Source organism: Alligator sinensis, unplaced genomic scaffold (genome assembly GCF_000455745.1).
Source record: "Alligator sinensis unplaced genomic scaffold, ASM45574v1 scaffold125_1, whole genome shotgun sequence".
Taxonomy (NCBI): Eukaryota; Metazoa; Chordata; order Crocodylia; family Alligatoridae; genus Alligator; species Alligator sinensis.
Genome location: NW_005841893.1, coordinates 3,068,320 through 3,086,197, shown reverse-complemented (window position 1 = coordinate 3,086,197; position 17,878 = coordinate 3,068,320).

Sequence of the window (17,878 nt, the reverse complement as noted above, 5' to 3'; positions counted from 1 at the left end):
CCGGGCTCTCGCAAATGTGAGCCTTGATAATTTTTTCAAAGACTTTGCCAAGGATGGAGGTGAGACTGACTGGCCTATAGTTGCCCAGGTCCTCCTTCCTCCCCTTCTTGAAAATGGGGACCACATTGGCCCTTTTCCAGTCCTCCGGGACCTGGCCCGTGCGCCATGAGTGTTCAAATATTCCCGCCAGTGGCTGTGCAATGATGTCAGCCAGTGCCTTCAATACCTTATTGTCAGACTCTGCTCTCCCTGAGCACATGGAAGTGAGGGGCAAATTTGAAAACACTGACCTGGAAATAAGGCAAATTACTGCAGGTACCCATAGACTTAGTTCATCCAGAATTGATGCATTTTACTTTTTTGGAAACTGCTGCAAGTTTTAATACAGGTACTCCATAAATATACTTTTAAGCAATACTTTTGCAATTAGTGTATGTAGTACAAATTATGCGTGACATTAGCCTAACCTGGGACCCTCCAGAAACTTATATGCAGATAAGGCAGAGGGCAACCTTGTCCGGCTCCACCTAGGAATTTAGGGAAGGAAGGAATCATTGGATAACATATAAATGTTTTACATTGGTCTTGTTTGTTGAAGTTGGAAACCAATAGCAGCATGCTTTAAGTTTTGACATGTTATTGTTTAATTTTCTTCTTATTTGATGCAGTTTTTGTAAGGTAATGTAAGGGGATGGAAGCGTGTTTTGTCTCCATACTTTATTGTTTTGTTGGTCTGTAACTGATCCAGGGTCTTTTTGTAATGCAATGTAAGCTGATGGAAGCAGGTTTTTAAGTTGTTGATACTTTCATAATAATAATTTGTGGAAGCAGGTTTTTAAGTTGTTGATACTTTTATAATAATAATTGGGGGGGGGGGGGGGCCATCAGTAGGTTTGCCCAACGTGGGTCATGTGTTCTATAGTCGTGCTCAGTGTTGGCTGCATTTAATCAACTTCATAGCTGGTTTCCACTACTGAGCACATGCTCCTTTTGACAGCATTTTAATGGTAGACAATGTATTTAATCGGGTTTCCTTGTATGCAAATATAAGATGAATCCTTGTCCTGTATTTGAGTAAATATAGTATTTACATATTCACTTTCTCCTGTGAAATTTCCAGAGACCCAGAATACAGTGGTTTCCAATGCTACATCAGTTGTAGCAGTTATCAGTGGAGATGTACTTGCTATCTATCCAAAGGCTTGAACTATTTCCCAAATTATTATCTTATTGGAAAGCCTTCAGCTTTTGTATTAACTTTTCATTATTGGACTGTACTGCAAGAAGTATCTCTTTAATTTGGGTTATAGCCAGCAGGAAATGATTTATTGCCCAAGGTAGGAGTAGGTTGGTTAAGCAGGAAGAACTTGTTGTACTACTGTATACGTACCAGAACACCATGTGAGGGGTGCGTAGTAAAACAACACACAACATTTATATGCTTAATGATTATATGTTTTTCTAGATTTCATTTTTATCAACAAAAAAGGAGATAAACCGTATAAATTACTGACCCACCAAATGATTGTTTTAAGCCATTCAGGAGGCAGAGAATTATTTTGTTTTGCATGGTATGTTTCACATTTACAGTAATAATATTGAATATGCAGACTGTATATTAAACGAATATAGCAGGATGTGGAATTAAACCTATGTAAATGCACTGCATTAACAGCTAGAATGACAACATAACTGTAATGACAGGTCAGCCAAAAGACTCCTGTAATCCTGGGTGCACTACAGCCTGGCCAAAATCGGGAAACATCAGGAAATTTATGCTGGGAGCCAGTTACAGTTCTGTGATCTTGTAGCAATGTGTTTCAGAAGTCAAATGTGTCATAGCTGCTGCAGTTGCAGCCACTGGTATAGAGAAGTATACTGTTAATGCAACACAGTGAAGCCAAATAATCTCCAAAATGCAGATTTGGCTCTTATTAGTATATTACCCATTTCATATTTTGGTCTTTTTCCAGGAAAGATTTACAGAAATAAATCTATACAAAAAATGTTTTTCCGTAGAACCCATACCCATCCCAGTCTAATGACATGAGTGCCATTATTGTGACTGAACTGTGCATTCATTTGTGAGATGCCTAGTACAGACCATTAAGTATGTGAAAGGTGGAAGAGCCTGAGATGCTGTGCAGCATGTGAAATGAATATTTACTCTACTCTGTGGGCTGTACACAGAGTGCATGATCAGAAGAGGAACACACATACCACGTCACTTCATGTATTGTTTTCTTTCCTGATGCATTGGTCCCTAATGATACAGTGACTGAATTTTACAATGCAGCTGTCATATCAGAAGCCTGTATTCTCTTCCCAGTCCAAAGACAATATGTTTGTTCACTTGTTCATTCATTCGCTCATTTGTTTATTTTCCTTATGAATGGGAATTAAGGACTTTAACAAGATTAAAAAGAAAAATTCGAAGTGTGATTTTCATGGATCTTTTGAACCCAATCTTCTGTGGAAGTTTTGCCTGAGAAAAGTACAGGATCAGATCAACAATCTGTGCATTTGTTCTTTTTTAAATTTATTTTGAAAAAAATGTGTATTTGTTTTCTTAAAGAGCACAGACAATATGCCATATGAAACATACATTATATAATTGGAAATTTTCCTTATGAGTTCATTCAGATGAACACATAAAAATATGGTATAAACAGAGTAAGAAAAAATGGGCAGCATTCACAGACGATAATTAATAAAGGTGTGTCTGTTAAAGTAAATGCAACTATGTCTGTGTGTTCTACTGCTTTTAAATGAGAAGAGCTCTCAGTTCTTCCATATCCTATTTGTTAGATATCATAATTACTTTTCATTTCTTTCACCATGATGGTGATATACCTCATATCTGATTTATTTCAACCATCCTTCCTTATTCAAAAATATGTCTATGTCTTACACTAATTGTTGGGAACACTATAGAAGCACTGTTACCACTATCAGGTACTATGTGTATTCTAGTAACTCCCATAAGGCCCAATGAAGATTACATTCCTATTTTCCTCAAAACTGTGTAAATACATATTAGAAGGCAGCCTTTCTGTGCAAAGAAACTTATAATCTTATCCCAATTCAGACAAGCAGATAAACCCACAATATCTTTCCTATTCTGAATGACTCGTAACACATGCTTAACTTTATGCATGTGCCATTAACTTGAATGGGATCAAATCACAGTTTAAAGTTAAGCATATGTTTAAATGTTACTGTAACAAGAATGCTTACCTGAATCAGGACTTAAGAAAATATGTAATCAGTGGATATAGCAAGCACTTAGACAAAAGGAAGGAGGATATGGGTAACAGTAATGGATGTGAATAAAGTATACTGGCCATGTGACAGCCAGCAGGTGTTCAGTCAAAAAAATTATACTTCAAACAAAACCAACCAGATATACTAAATGATCTTGGTAATGCCTAATGGACACCTGCCTAGCTATTATCAGCAGCTGGCAGGTTCTCTTAGGCACATTCTTAGCTTAGCATAGTGTAGTGTTTGAAATTCACTGCTTTAGGATATCAGTAGTGTGATCAATATCTAAAACAGCTTGACACAAGACATGGGGCCTTGTCATACCTTCATTTTAGGCACCTCCTGGAGCTCTTAGCCCCTGGATTGTCCACACAGTAACACCCTTAAGAAAATATGTAATCAGTGGATATAGCAAGCACTTAGACAAAAGGAAGGAGGATATGGGTAACAGTAATGGATGTGAATAAAGTATACTGGCCATGTGACAGCCAGCAGGTGTTCAGTCAAAAAAATTATACTTCAAACAAAACCAACCAGATATACTAAATGATCTTGGTAATGCCTAATGGACACCTGCCTAGCTATTATCAGCAGCTGGCAGGTTCTCTTAGGCACATTCTTAGCTTAGCATAGTGTAGTGTTTGAAATTCACTGCTTTAGGATATCAGTAGTGTGATCAATATCTAAAACAGCTTGACACAAGACATGGGGCCTTGTCATACCTTCATTTTAGGCACCTCCTGGAGCTCTTAGCCCCTGGATTGTCCACACAGTAACACCTGAAACTAGTTTTAAGCACATTTTAGGCAGCCTAAAGTTGTACCACTCCAGGGCAGATGTATCTCTGATCCATGTCACCCAGCTCATGTTCCATTGATGTATGGCCACTTCCCACAGATGAGCCACCCCAGTTGCAGTCCTGCAGCATCCGTGGATGCAGTATCCCCTCCTCCAACATCTTGTTCTATGTGGCCAACCTTTCCACCCCCTGAATTCTACTGCCAGAGTGGGGGGGGAGGGGTTCTGGCACCAAGCCAATTCTCCCTCCCACCCTCAGGGCTGCAGCCCCATGCAAACATCCTGCAGAGCACATACCAGCTAGCCGGGTCACAGGGCATGGACAGGTTGGGGAATGGGGTCCTGGGAGAAGGGGTGAGGGAGAAAGGTAGGGAGCCAGATTGAGTCCTTATGAGCTGGGGCTTCCTTCTCCAGGCAGGGGCAGTAGCTTCCCCCAAACCAGTCCCACCTCTCTGTTGACACTGGATTTGGACCCAGCATCTATACCTTTGTTCTGGACAGACACACAACACCCAGACTGACAACACCTGCCATTGATAATAAGCGAATTTATTGATACAGAGTAAGAACAAAATAACAACAATACAAACAATCAAGCAATTCTATATCTACCAATCCCTGGGCTGTCAACAGAGTTAAAGTACATCTGGTCAGGATGCAGGCACCGCCCTGAGGCTCACTCTCTTAGGTGTCAGCAATCTGGAGGTGGGATGCCGAGGCCCGCAGCCCCCCTCCAGTGGGGTGCATGAGATGGGCTGCTGGTATGCCCTTGGTCCATGGTGGCCTCGGGGACCCTCCCCAGGGGACAGGGATGGGGACCCCTCTCAGGGAGCAAAACAGGGAGAGATGGGACAAAGGGAGGGGCAGGGAGGGATAGACAAGACAAAGGGAGGGATGGGAGAGACAAAGGGAGGGACACTTTGTTAATCTCAAGTCTCTGGTTTTGTATTTTCCTTCCCCTTGATGACTCCTAAATACTCTTCATCTGTGGTTATATCTGACTGGCTGTCTCTCAATGGTCACATGTCCATGTAGCCTTCTGGGCTTTCTCCTAATTTGGTCTGTTCCCTCAAAACCAGGACTTAGGCCCTCCTGCTCCCTGAGGCCTTGTTGCTGGTGTCACTTATCTTGTGTTATAGGACAGTATGGTACATACTTCTTTGGGTCCCAAGCTGTTTCCTAGACTGTGTGTCCTTATTGTGTTAGACAACCTGTCTGCCTTGAAGGCTGTGATCTCGTGTTATGGCATGCCCCCCTCAATTCTCAGGCTGTGTCCATCCCTCAGTCATGTTGTGCTAGACAGTCTATCTGCTAGCAGGGCCATGAGAAGCTGTGTGCATGTCTCCCAAGCTCTTTAGAAATCCATTTAACCCCTGCTGCCCATCTTGACCCCTTATAGTGCATATATCTATACCTATAAGCCAATTCCCCAAAAAACAGAACTTTAAATACCATTTCTAAGCCAACACTCACAGCCACCCCAGGAAACACGATCAGGACTTCCTACACCCCAATCCCAATTTATTAAAACATGAGTCCTCCTTTAATTTACTTCCTCTTTATTTCTTTATAAACTTGCCTCTTTTTACTTCTTTTTATTATTAGTCTTCAGTGGCTGACTTCCTGAGTGAGAAAACACGGCAGTTTGCAAGCAGTTCACTAGGAGCAAGTGGAGGAGGGGAAAGGGGAAGAGGAGCCTGGTGCCAGATCCTGCTCTGGGAAGGTAAGTGAGCCAGGGCTGTTTGTGTTTCACCTGCTGAGTGTTTGTTTGGTGGGTTGTGTTTTGGGGCATGCACTCCGAGCAGCTGGGGATGCTGTTAACTGGGTGATTGCTGCCTATGTCAGACAAAAACCATTGCAAGGGGGTGGAGCCAGTCCAAGCCTAGAAGGCAGTGGTGTACTGTGGCCCTTCGGCGCCCAGGGGTCAATGCCTGTATTTGCGCCCCCACAGGGCTAATCCAAGTGTGGCGCAGTGCCCCCTCTCCCACCCCATGGCACTTCCGCAGGGAAATTGACGCCGCGGCACACTGGACACGGGAGGAGGGGTGGCAGCTGGAATTTTCATCCGTAACAGGTAAACAAACGCCCAGCCCGCCAGGCAGGCAGGTGGGCCGCACACCAAACACGGAAGGTGCTGCAGCCTCTCGGCCCAGCCAGCACCACCCCACAGGCCAGCACCCAGGGCCATGACCCCCTCCCACCCACTCCCTATCACTATGCTATGCTACTGCTAGAAGGGTATAAAAAGACACTTCCAGAGTGACCAGGGAGTGAGCAAACAGGGGCAGCAAACTGGGCAATTTGCAGGTCAGTTGGCCATCCTCCTCTTTGAAGACGAGCCCTTAAGGTAAGTTCTTTCTTAAATAACCTGCTAACCCAAGCTGGTCTTCTGCCATACTTGCTAGTCTTCCTAAGCATTGGGATGGTTCATTACTGTGCCCTTAGTAAGATTTCTTTAAAATACAACCAGCTCTCTTGGATTCCTTTCCTCCTCACACTGGCATCCCAGGAGATCCTGCCCATCAGCTCCCTGAGTTGAGTTGAAGTCTGTTTTTCTGAAATCCAGGGTCCTTATTCTGCTACTCTCCTTCCTTCCTTTCCTCAGGATCTTGAATTCAATCATCTTGTGGTCACTGCTGCCCAAGTTGCCATCTACTTCTGTATTCCCCAGAAATCTTGCACTAAGAAGTTGTCCCCAACACTCTCCAAAAACCTCCTGGATTGCCTGTGCACTGCTGTATGCCCTTGCATCAGCTGTCAGGGTGATTGAAGTCCCCCATGAAAACCAGCCTCTGATTAGGAAATTTCTGCTAGCTGTTTGAAGAAAGCCTCATCCACCTCATCCTCCTGGCCTGGTGGTCTATAGCAGACACCCACCACAATATCACCCTTGTTGCTCTCCCTGACCCAGAGACTTTCAGCAGGTCTATCTCCAGTTTCATACTGGATCTCTGAGCAATCATACAGCTCTTTTACATAAAGTACAACTCCTTCTCCTTCTCCCCTGCCTCTCCTTCCTGAATGGCATACTGGGATGCATTGGTAGGAGTGTTGCCAGCAGATTGAGGGAAATGATTATTCCCCTTTAGTCAGCACTAGTGAGGTCCCTTCCAATCCTCATTTTCTATGATTCCGATTCCTTCATTTCACCATCCATCCCACATCCCCACTTCCTTTACACCTCCCATTTCATTACCCACCCCCATCCCATTAACTCTCTGACTCCCAGCTTCACGTTCTTGCCCCCACTCATCTCTCTCCCGCCACAGAACATGGATAGAAGCCTGTCCTGTGTCACTAGCCCTGTAGGGGTAACTTACAGCTATAGCTCCTAGTCTGGCTCCTGCTTGTCAGCCCTCTCACGGCAAGTCACAACTGTGCAGGTGGGGGGTGGTCAGAGAAGTTTTTTAGTCTTAAGGTGTGACTTCCAAATTTGAACTAGTACTAACACCAATCAACATTTAATGCCCTTGGAAGTATTAATCTCAACAATGGTGTTGTCAGAGGTTGCTGTCACAAGCTGAAGTGACATCATTTTGTGCCTTTGGCATAGGAAACAGACTTGAGATAAGAGGATATGTCTGTCTGAAAAGAGATCATGAAAAGATGCCAGCTCTAGAACCTGCTAAATGTCTTTGCCTGCATGTACAATGTAAATTAGTACTTCTGCCTTACTGGAATTGTGCAAAGACATCTTGAACATCACTGATCATCATCCCTAGCTTGATGAAAAGGTTCCCTGACAGAAGTTTTAGCAAAATCACTGGCTTGTGAGGATCCACACCTTACTAGACTGATGGAAAAGCACAAGTCTCTAAGCACATTAGTTGATATTTTTAATAAGAGCTATGATAATTTTCTATTTCAATTAAACTACCATGTGCTCAGTAATCCTCCATGATTTGTATGCCAGTTCCATCCCATGCCTGGCATATTCATTAGTGGATGTAGTTAACTAAGTGTATCCAGTGAGGATGTTCACAGTGACGATAGACAACATTATAAAGCAATGCTGCATTCAGATAGATTTAGAAATATTTAATTAAGGCAGTTTCTATTTGAAACTCAAGGAGAAAACAGGTGGGCACTCTAAGAAATAATGAACTGGATTGTAGGAGGTATTTGAGCATGTAGATGTGAGCAGAGGTGGAGCAAGAAATGCTTCCTCCTTTTATGTGTTCTACAACAAGTTGCTTTTAAGTGAGTCCAGGGAATAGTTCCTCCGTGTATCCTGGGGTACAAAACACCCCAAAAAAGGAAAGGGAGGGGAGGGAGGCAGTGAAGTGATGTTCCCCATCTGTACTGACCTGTTGAATGGACCAGGTGAGTGACCAAGCTCAAAGAGAGACCGTGCCCTCCTGAAGAGTCTTTTTGTATAATAAACACAAATACTCTGCCTCCATTTTATATATATTTATATATATACTAGTGAATTGCTCATCAAGAATGACAGGGGAGGGGCAGGCAGGGACGGAGAGCTTCCACCCACCACCCCACGTTGCCCCCACCTCCCAGGAGCATGGGGTGAGGAGCTTGCCCCACGGTCCCCTCCATCCCCCTCTGCCAGCATACTGTGCCACCGCCTGCAAGGAGCAGGGCCAGAGTAGGGGTGAGGCCAGCAATGCTGGTCTTGCCCCCCCGCTCCGCCCCCGCCGTCCCCACCATCATGGCGGTGCTCCGCTGTCCCACTCCGTCCCCGCCATTCTCTCAGTGTTTGTGTCTGTCTGTCTGTGTGGAACACTCTGGTTGTTTCAGTAAGCATTGTGATTGGCTTTCAACACAACCAATCAGAGTGCTCCAAGAGTGTTACGGACAGACAGACAGACACAGACAGATGGAGTAAGCCCTGTGTGTGTGTGTGTGTGTGTGTGTGTGTGTGTATTATATATACATATATATATATATATTAATTATACTTAGCACAAATCAAAGCAATACAGAATACATTTTAAGTACAGTAAAAGTTCTGTTAACAGGCATTTTACAAGCCGGCATGCTCTACTAACCAGCATGCTGGCTTGTAAGATAAAGTGAAACCGGAAGTGCCCACTGTGGTACTTCTGGTTTCTCTGAGCCCCCACGGCCCGGGGCAAAGCAGCCTGCACTGCCAAACCCCCATGGCCTGGGGGCATAACAGGCTGTGCGGGGCCTGCCTCCCTGTCCCACAGGCGGCGATGCAGCGGGAGGGGTGGTGATGCGGTGGGACACCCCAGACACAGCGGGAGAATCAGCAGCCCAGGCCACTCAATTAACTGGCATATTTTGTTATCCGGCATCCCCCATTCCCAGGGGATGCCAGATAACAGAGCTTTTACTGTATTGCTATATAGAGCATGATCCCAAGCCCATTTAAATTAATACAAGTCTTCATACCAAACCCATACTTAGGAAAGCACAGAAAAAATGTGTGTGTAGATTTAGGGTTGGATTAAGGTTTGCTTTTAGTTTTGAAACAAGAATTTTGAGAGAGAATTTTTCAATTGAAAAATTGTTCTCACTCCTATGCACATAACAAGTTGTCCCCCTTACAACAAACCACAGCATTTGGAAGGCATTACTGTGAAAGGTCACTGGACTTTTAAAAAAATAAGAACATCCTTCCTCTTTGTGCACTGTTCTTGTTACACAACTGTCACCTAGGCATGTGTAGGTGGGATATTTCAAAGTCCTTTGACTTTCCCAGGCAGTTAGATGCTCGACTCTAATTGCCTTTTAAAAACACTACTGTACATGTTATATATATTTCAATCAGATTTGAGGTGGCAATACAAAGAAGAGGGAAGAGTCAACTTAAAATACAAAAAACAAAAAACTGAGAAATGTAGGTTTCCAAAGAGTGACAGGGCCAGAATAAGAGATTCCAGAGAACACATTTGACACCCATATGGCATCTAATGTCCTGCTGGGCATGGAACATAGTTGTATCATAGAATCAAATAAAGTTTGGGTTGGAAGGGATCTCAGGACATCATCTAGTTCAGTCCCCTGCTTAAAGCAGGACTATCCCCAACTAGATCATCCCAGCCAAGGCTTTGTCTAGCCATGTGTTAAAAACCTCCAGGGATGTAGAGTCCACAACCTCTCTGAGTAACCTGTTCCAGTGTTTTACCAGGCTTCTAGTGAGAAAAGTTCTTCCTAATATCTAACCTAAACTTCCCTTGCTGCAATTTGAGATGGTCACTCCTTGTTCTGTAATCTGCCACTTCTGAGAACAGTCTAGCTCCATCCTCTTTCAAGCCTCCTTCAGGTAGTTGAAGGTTGCGATTAAATCCCCTCTCAGTCTTCTCTTCTCTAGACTAAATAAGCCCAGTTCTCTCAGCCTCTCCTCATAAGTCACATCCCCCAGTCCCCTCACCCTTTCCATTGCCTTGTAGAAGGAAATAAGCTAAGGGTTCTGGATTGACGGGAGAGAAAAATTCAGCTAGGACAACAGAATGAGGGCAAACGGATGCTTCAGATTCTGTTGTGGAAAGTAAAGAACACCCCTATTTGGCTCGAAGTTTGTAGAGAGCATGGCTGAGTGAAAGGAAAAGATGTGGAAAAGATTCGGAGAGCTTTGGAGATTTGGGCACTCCCTGCTGGCTGCAGCAGGGAGCTGGACCCGCACTCCATGCTGCTAAGTAGGGGGCAGGGGAGGAGGGGCTGGTGGAGTGGGGAGAGGACCATGGGGAGGGCCCCTACTAGGCCCCATCCCCTGCTTGCTCCTCCAGCCCCCCCCAGCTCCTGGTCCTTTAAAAAAAAGCCCAAACGCACCGGCTGCTGCCAGGTGGGGGGCCTATCCCTGCTGCCCCCCCACTGCCCCATGCTGTGTTGGGGGCTCTGCCATGAGTCGTCCGACCCCTGCCTGCTCTCCCAGCCTACCCCATGGCTGCCCTGCCTGCCCCAGCTCCCGGCCCTTTAAAAAAAACAAACCCCCCCTGCGGGCTCACTGGCTGCTGCACAGGCCTCAGGGCTTCTGGGGGCTTGTGGCAGAGCCCCCACCCAGCATGGGGCAGTGTGGGGCAGTGGGGAAAGCCCCCTACTTGACAGGAGCCAGTGAGTCAGGTTTGTTTGGGTTTTTTTTAAAGGGCCAGGAGCTGGGGCCAGGCAGGGCAGCCATGGTGGGGCTGGGAGAGTGGGCGGGGATCAGGGGGCTCGTGGTAGAGTCCCCCACACAGCGTGGGGCAACAGGGGCAGTGGGGATCGCCGCCCCTGCCCCCACCTGGCAGTAGGTGGTGAGTGGGGGCTATTTTTTTCAAAGAGCCAGGAGCTGGGAGAGCAGGCGTGGCAGCCATTGAGAGCAGGCAGGGAATGAGGCCGATTTGGAAATTTAGCTGATTCGGCAGTGGCCAAATCTCCAAAGCAGATTAGGCTGAATCGATTCGGGACAGTGATTCGAATCACCAAATCGAATCACTGTCCCCCGAATTGGCTAAATCTGAATCTGAAGTGAATACTAGTCACTTCACACATGCCTAGCGAAAGGTAAAGACAAATGTAGTGTCAGGGTCTACCCAGATGTTATTAGCAAACATGCTAAATCAAGGCTATATAGGCCCTTTAAAAAAATCTAAACAGAGAACTTTGCAACTTCAAAAAGATGCAGTGGAAACTGCTTCAACTTTGTCCTCTGGACCTCTGAAAATTAGATGGGAACTCCTTGTTTGGGGGAGCAGTTAGGCCATCCTATTATGGCTCCATAAGTGTGAGTTCCAGATTTGCATCAGAAGCTGTCCCTAACATACCAAGGTTCAAATGGGTACTTGATTATTCAGGCTGGGGAGTCAGTCAGACAGATCCCATGCTGGTCAGATGACTCATCACTCCCATGTGGGCCACTGGAATGCCTTAACCACCCTAGCTTGATGAACCCTCTCCACTAGGGTGAACTACTGACCTGCTCTGTAGTTGCAAGATTTGCAAGTGCCTGGGGCTGTCTCTTTGTCAGGGCACTATTGTCGAACCATGCAAAAAAAGTCCATAGGGGTCTTTGGGCCACCCCCGTCAGGTGGCCGATGGTGGTACCGGCGTCCGGCTGGTGACCGGACAGGTGTTTCTTCTGGAACACTACGAAAAAATTCTTCAGGGGCCGCCACTCTACAAAAGTCGGGCGGCTGGGCTCCCGAACATTAACCAAACATTACGGGGGACAACTCATAAGAAAACAGGGTGTGCGTGCGGGGTCAAAGGTTCAAAACAAGTGCTCCCCCAGGGGTCAGTGAGCAGAGCACCCCGGACAGCGCCCACCGGCTGGCAAACTGCTTGAGCTTGCCGGCGGCTACTGCCCAGTGGTGCTCCGCCCGGGGACGCGCGCGAAGGACACCAAGGAAAAACGCCCCGAGGTTACCGGGAGCCTTCCCGGCCAGAGCCTCCTTCCTGGATAGCCAGATGACCAGCTTGGCCAGAGCCAGGAGGAGGTTGACCAGTTGGTCCCGGGCCTTGGTCTCTTTGTCAGGGATTGTACTTGTTAAAAAAGGAAACTGACTCATTCTGCTTTTCCTTTTCAACAGTAAGGAAAAGCTTATCTGAAGTAATGTCAGCAGCAGCAGGAGGAAGTCAAACACATGCTGTCTGGCAGCCTGATCCTTCACTCCTTACTCAGGCAAAACTCCCATTAAGAATAGGGCTAAGTTAGATTCCCTGAATATCTAAATAAATGGGCAGTATTTTCAAAAAAGCAAAGTAAATGGAAATGGCTTGTTACTGAGCTCCTTAGGAAGTAAAGCTGCCTTTCGCTGGGTACCCAACTGTGGATTTAGAAGCTAGGCCTTAGGTCAGCGATTCTTAACCAATGTGTTGTGGGATCCTTTTAGGGGTGTTTTGGGGATCCATGCAATATTAGCACTGTTAAGTGTGGAAACATTTACATGATTCACAAGATTCAAAGATTTCAAACAGGCATCTAGAGTGTCAAAAACATTCTGCCCTATTGTTGTCTTCCTTAGGCTGTTTTGCAACAGAAAAAATGTTCTATTATTTTACCATAGTCAAGAAACAAGTGAAAGTTAAGAAATGACATTTTCTGAGGGGTCCCTTCAGTTTAACAAGGTTGAGAATCATGGATTTAGGTACTCAGCTTCGAAAACCTGGGTGAAATTTCCAAAACACCCAAGTGACTTAGGAACCTATATTTCATCAGCTTTCCATCAGACACCAGTTCCTCAATCATCATTGGTCTTTTCAAGATTTTATCTCTTGTCCTTTAAACATTTCTTCCTCTATGAAGTCATTTCCTTAGTGCTTGGATGTTTGGGAAATCAGAGTAATGCCTGTTTGCTTCTGGCACATGCGTAAAAGATTTGATAGTGATTATCAACAGTATATCTTGGATTTCACACTGTTAGTTAAATAGACTTCTGGAAGCCACATTCTCAAATAAATCCAGCTACATAAATATGTGCTAATGTTTATAGCTGCCGGTGGGATTATAAATAGAATATATAATAGTAGGGGGTGTATTAAGTGTTCCATTTTTATGATTCAAGGATGACCACTTGTGAGTAGGAGAGATTTTGAGTCAATATGATGCCTGAGGCATTCTCTGTAGTTTGCTGGATATAAGCCTTTTTTTCATTCCCAGTACAGACATTTCTATTAGCATGAATCAGAGAATCAAAGAACTGGAAGGGGCCTGCAAGATCATCAAGTTTGTTCCCCTGCCATGGGCAGGAAGTTATTGGACTCAAACGAGCTCAACAAAGTGCTTGTCCAGCCTCATCTTTAACACCTCCAAAAATGGCGACTGTATTGCCTCTGCTGGAAGTGTGTTCCAGATTCTGATAATCCTTATGGAAAAAAAGTTTGTTTCATGTCCAGCCTAAATTTTCCCTCTATTAGCTTGTGCCCATTGGTCCTCATCCTCCCTTGAGGTACCTATCTAAAGAGTTGCTCCCCTAGATTTGATGCTCACCCCTAACATACTTGTAGGCGGCTATCAAGTCACCTCTCAGCCTTCTCCTACTCAGACGGAACAGGCCCAGTTCCCGAAGTCTCTCCTCATAGAGAGAAATAACTTGTAGTCTCATCAGGCGAATCCAAATGAGCGTGTATGTGCAGTTTATGGTGCCTCAAAGCTGTTTGAGGTGCCACAAACCACACACGGCACACATGCACCCATTCATCACACTGCTAATTTGCAGTGTGGTGACAAAAATTGACACTAGGAGAGCCCAGTGTCAAACAAAAAAACACATAAAAAAGTGGTGTGGTACACGCAGCGTGTAATGCCAGAAATGGAGCCTAGCCATCCAGAGCCGGATTGGCACCGCTGCTGCCCTAGGAGGCCCCCAGAACCCCAGGCAAGGCTGCTGGGGCCAGCACAGGTGCTGGCCCCAGACTCTTCTACCCCACCCAGGATAATTTGGTATGCACCGGAGTGCATTTGCAGGGGCGTGCCCTGGGGCACAAAGCAGCGGTGCAAATATGTGCTGCTGCTATTTGTGCCGCAGGAAACGCACGCCCCTGCCCATGTGCGCTCATCTGGACAGGCCCATCTAGTCCAGTGTTTTTTCACTCTTTTTCCACACCGTAACTGCAGATAATAATCGAAACCTCCCTCACTGAGCAATAATGGATTTAGGATATTACTCCGATTTAGCATAAGGAAAGGGAGAGAGGTCATGAAAATTGGCGAATTGTGGGCTTAACTGCTCGACAGTGAGGTGGGTAGGAAGCTGGCTGCAGAGGTGGACCCAGAGAGTTCTAATGAACCGATCTGTGTCGTCCTGGTGAGGAGTGACCAGTAGGGCTGTGAAAAACAGCTTCAAAATGAAACAAGGGTACTCGAAACATTTAGAAAGTTTCTAAATGTTTTGAGTTTCAAAGCGGGCTTATTTGGCTTCAGCGCTGCTCCCAGCCGGCAGCAGCAGCCTCCTGTCATCCAGCTCAGATCCAGGGGCCATGGCCCCCTGGGAGGATTCTCGCACAGCCCCCAGCCGTCCCAGGGGTGCAGGCCCCCAGATCTGTGTGCCAGATGACAGCATACTGTTGCTGCTGGCTGGGGCCAGTGGCAGCACCAATCTTCCCAGTGCCTGGCACAGGCTGCGCCCAGTGCTAGTCCCAGCCAGCAGGAGCAGCCTCCTGTCATCCAGCAGGCAGATAGGGGGCCTGCCCACACCCCTAGGAGGGCTGCAGGGACTATGCTGGACTCCTCCCAGGGGTGTGGGCCCCCAATCTGCCTGCCGGATCACAGAAGGCTGGTTCTGCCTCCTGGGGCCAGCAGCAGCATCAGTCTTCCTGACATTTGGCATAGGCTGGACCCAGCATCAGTTCCTGCCAGCAGCAGCAGCCTCCTGTCATCTGGCAGGCAGATCAGGGGCTCGCACCCCTGGGAGGAGTCCGGCACAGCCCCGCAGTCCTCCCGGGGGTGAGATCCCCCAGATCTGTGGGCTGGATGACAGGAGGCTGCCGCTGCCACCAAATGACAGGAGTTTTGCTTGTCAACACCTTGAGGCATAGTTTCCCAGAAACCTCTATGCCTATCTCCTTGAAATGTGGCAGGCTTCATGACCTCAAAATGGGCTACCATCTCTGCAAGTTTCATCCGAATCAGGCAGGAAATGACAAAGTTTTAGGCATTTTCATGATTCCCCATTATATCCTATGGGCGAAACGTTGAAACAACATTGAAACAGCGAAACAGTTTCGACGAAACGAAACAAAACAGTGCTTTCAAAATGAAATGAAACTTGAAACGAAACACTGTTCCGTTGAAATGGAAGTAGAAGTGGAACAGTGCTGTTTTGCATAGCCCTAGTGGCCAGAGATGTCCCTCAGTGGTCTGTACTTGGTCCAGTGCTTTTCAACATCTTTATCAATGATTTGGATGTGGGGGTGAAGAGCTCACTGGCCACGTTCGCAGACAACACAAAGTTATGGGGGAGCATGGTCATGCTTGCAAACAGGCTGCAGATACAGGTGGACCTAAACAGGCTGGCAAGTTGGGCAGATCAAAACCAGATGAAGTTCAACATTGAGAAGTGTAAAGTGCTCCATCTGGGGATGAACAATCCCCAACATGCCTACTGGCATGGCACCAAACTGACTAGCACCGTGACTGAAAGGGACCATGGGGTAATAATAGACTATAGTATGAACATGAGCCCACAGTGCAATGCTATAGCCAGCTGGGCAAACTATACTCTGGCATACAACAACCGATGCATCTCAAGCAAAATGAAGGGAGTGATTCTTCCGCTTTACACAGCATTGGTGAGACTGCAGCTGGAGTACTGTGTCCAGTTCTGGGTGCTGCACTTCAACAAGGATGTGGGAAATCTTGAGAGAGTCCAGAGAAGGGCCACCCGTATGATCAGAGACTTGCAAGGCAAGCCACACAAGGAAAGGCTGAGGGACTTTGAACTCTTCAGCCTTAAAAAGAGAAGGCTGAAAGGACACTACCACTATAGCAGGGGAATGCATCAAGGGCTTGGCAAACAACTGTTCATTAGGGCACCCTTGGGGAAAACCAGGAGTAATGGCCACAAACTGCTGGAAGACCATTTCAGGCTTAACACTATGAAAAGCTTCTTCACAGTCAGGGTGTCCAGATTGTGGAACAGACTTCCTCCAGAGGTGGTGTGATCACCTACCCTGGAAATCTTCAAGAGGAGACTGGACGGTCACCTTGCTGGGGTTACCTGACCCCAGTTGTCTTTCCTGCCTTGTGCAGGGGACCTGATAATTTTTTGAGGTCCTTTGCAGCCCCTTACAATCTATGAATCTATGATCTCTAATTTTCTCTGCCCCCTAGAAATATAGGATCACTTTCTGAGGTTTCAGTAAATAGATATAGATAAAATTCTGTTCTAGCAGGAAGAGGGGAAGAAATAAGAGATAGGAATTTTAAATAATTTTCATTTAAAAATAGAAAATCATCTGCTAGTTTGCCCACTACACAGGACAGGGGGGGAGGTAGGTTGTGAATCTGTTTTTTATGGCTCACCACAGGCCAATTAGACAAGCTTTTCATTATGGGGATCAAATTTGTATACTGAAAAAAAGTCACTGCAGAAGTCCTTGCATTTGTACCCCCATTTACCACAACCCCAGATATGTGTTGCATAAGGATGCAAACAAATTGCTATTCAGATGCCTAAACAGCTATTTGCAGACAGCACTTTGCCAGCTGGCACATACGGAAGTAGTAAATGTGTGCAGATTTAATGGATGTTACTGGCGCAGGCCTTGGGCGTCCCATATACAAATGTCAGGCTCGCTCTGGAACATTATAAGCCAGAACCTTCCCCCCACCCCAAATAAAGATAACACCCCCACAACCATGCAACAGCTCATGCAAAGCGGCCCCAAAGTGCCCTGCCTGTGCACCCTCAGCAGCTCCAGGTTCACTGCAACTACATAGGAGATAATTCTTTCCAGCGAGAGAAAAGTCACTGGGCCCCAGCGCTCTGGGTTCTCTTGAACCAAGGGCCCCTGGCAGGAAAGTTCCTCGGGGAGGAGTGCTGGGTCCAGGAGCCAAGGGGAGGCAGCTCTGGCTAGGTGGCACCACCAAATACCTCCTTGTAAGGACAGGCCTCCTGGAAGATGGGTGGGAAGGGGGGAGAAAAGCAGCTCCCTTCACACCCCCTCCTGCCCAAGGAGACAGGAGGGGGCTCATCGCCGGCCCTGCGTGGGGAGAGGGGCTCAGTCCCCTGCTGCAAGGAGGCAGAAGGGCGCAAGCCGTCTCGCCAGGCTAAGAGGGGGCTCCGGCCGCGCTGCTGCCCCCGACAGACAGGCAGAGGGGAGGCGGCCGGGGACGCCAGGGGAGGAGCAGCCCGTGCCCGCGGCGCAAGTGCTAGCCTCAGGGGCCGGGGCCGGGGCGTGCGCGGTGGCGGGAGCG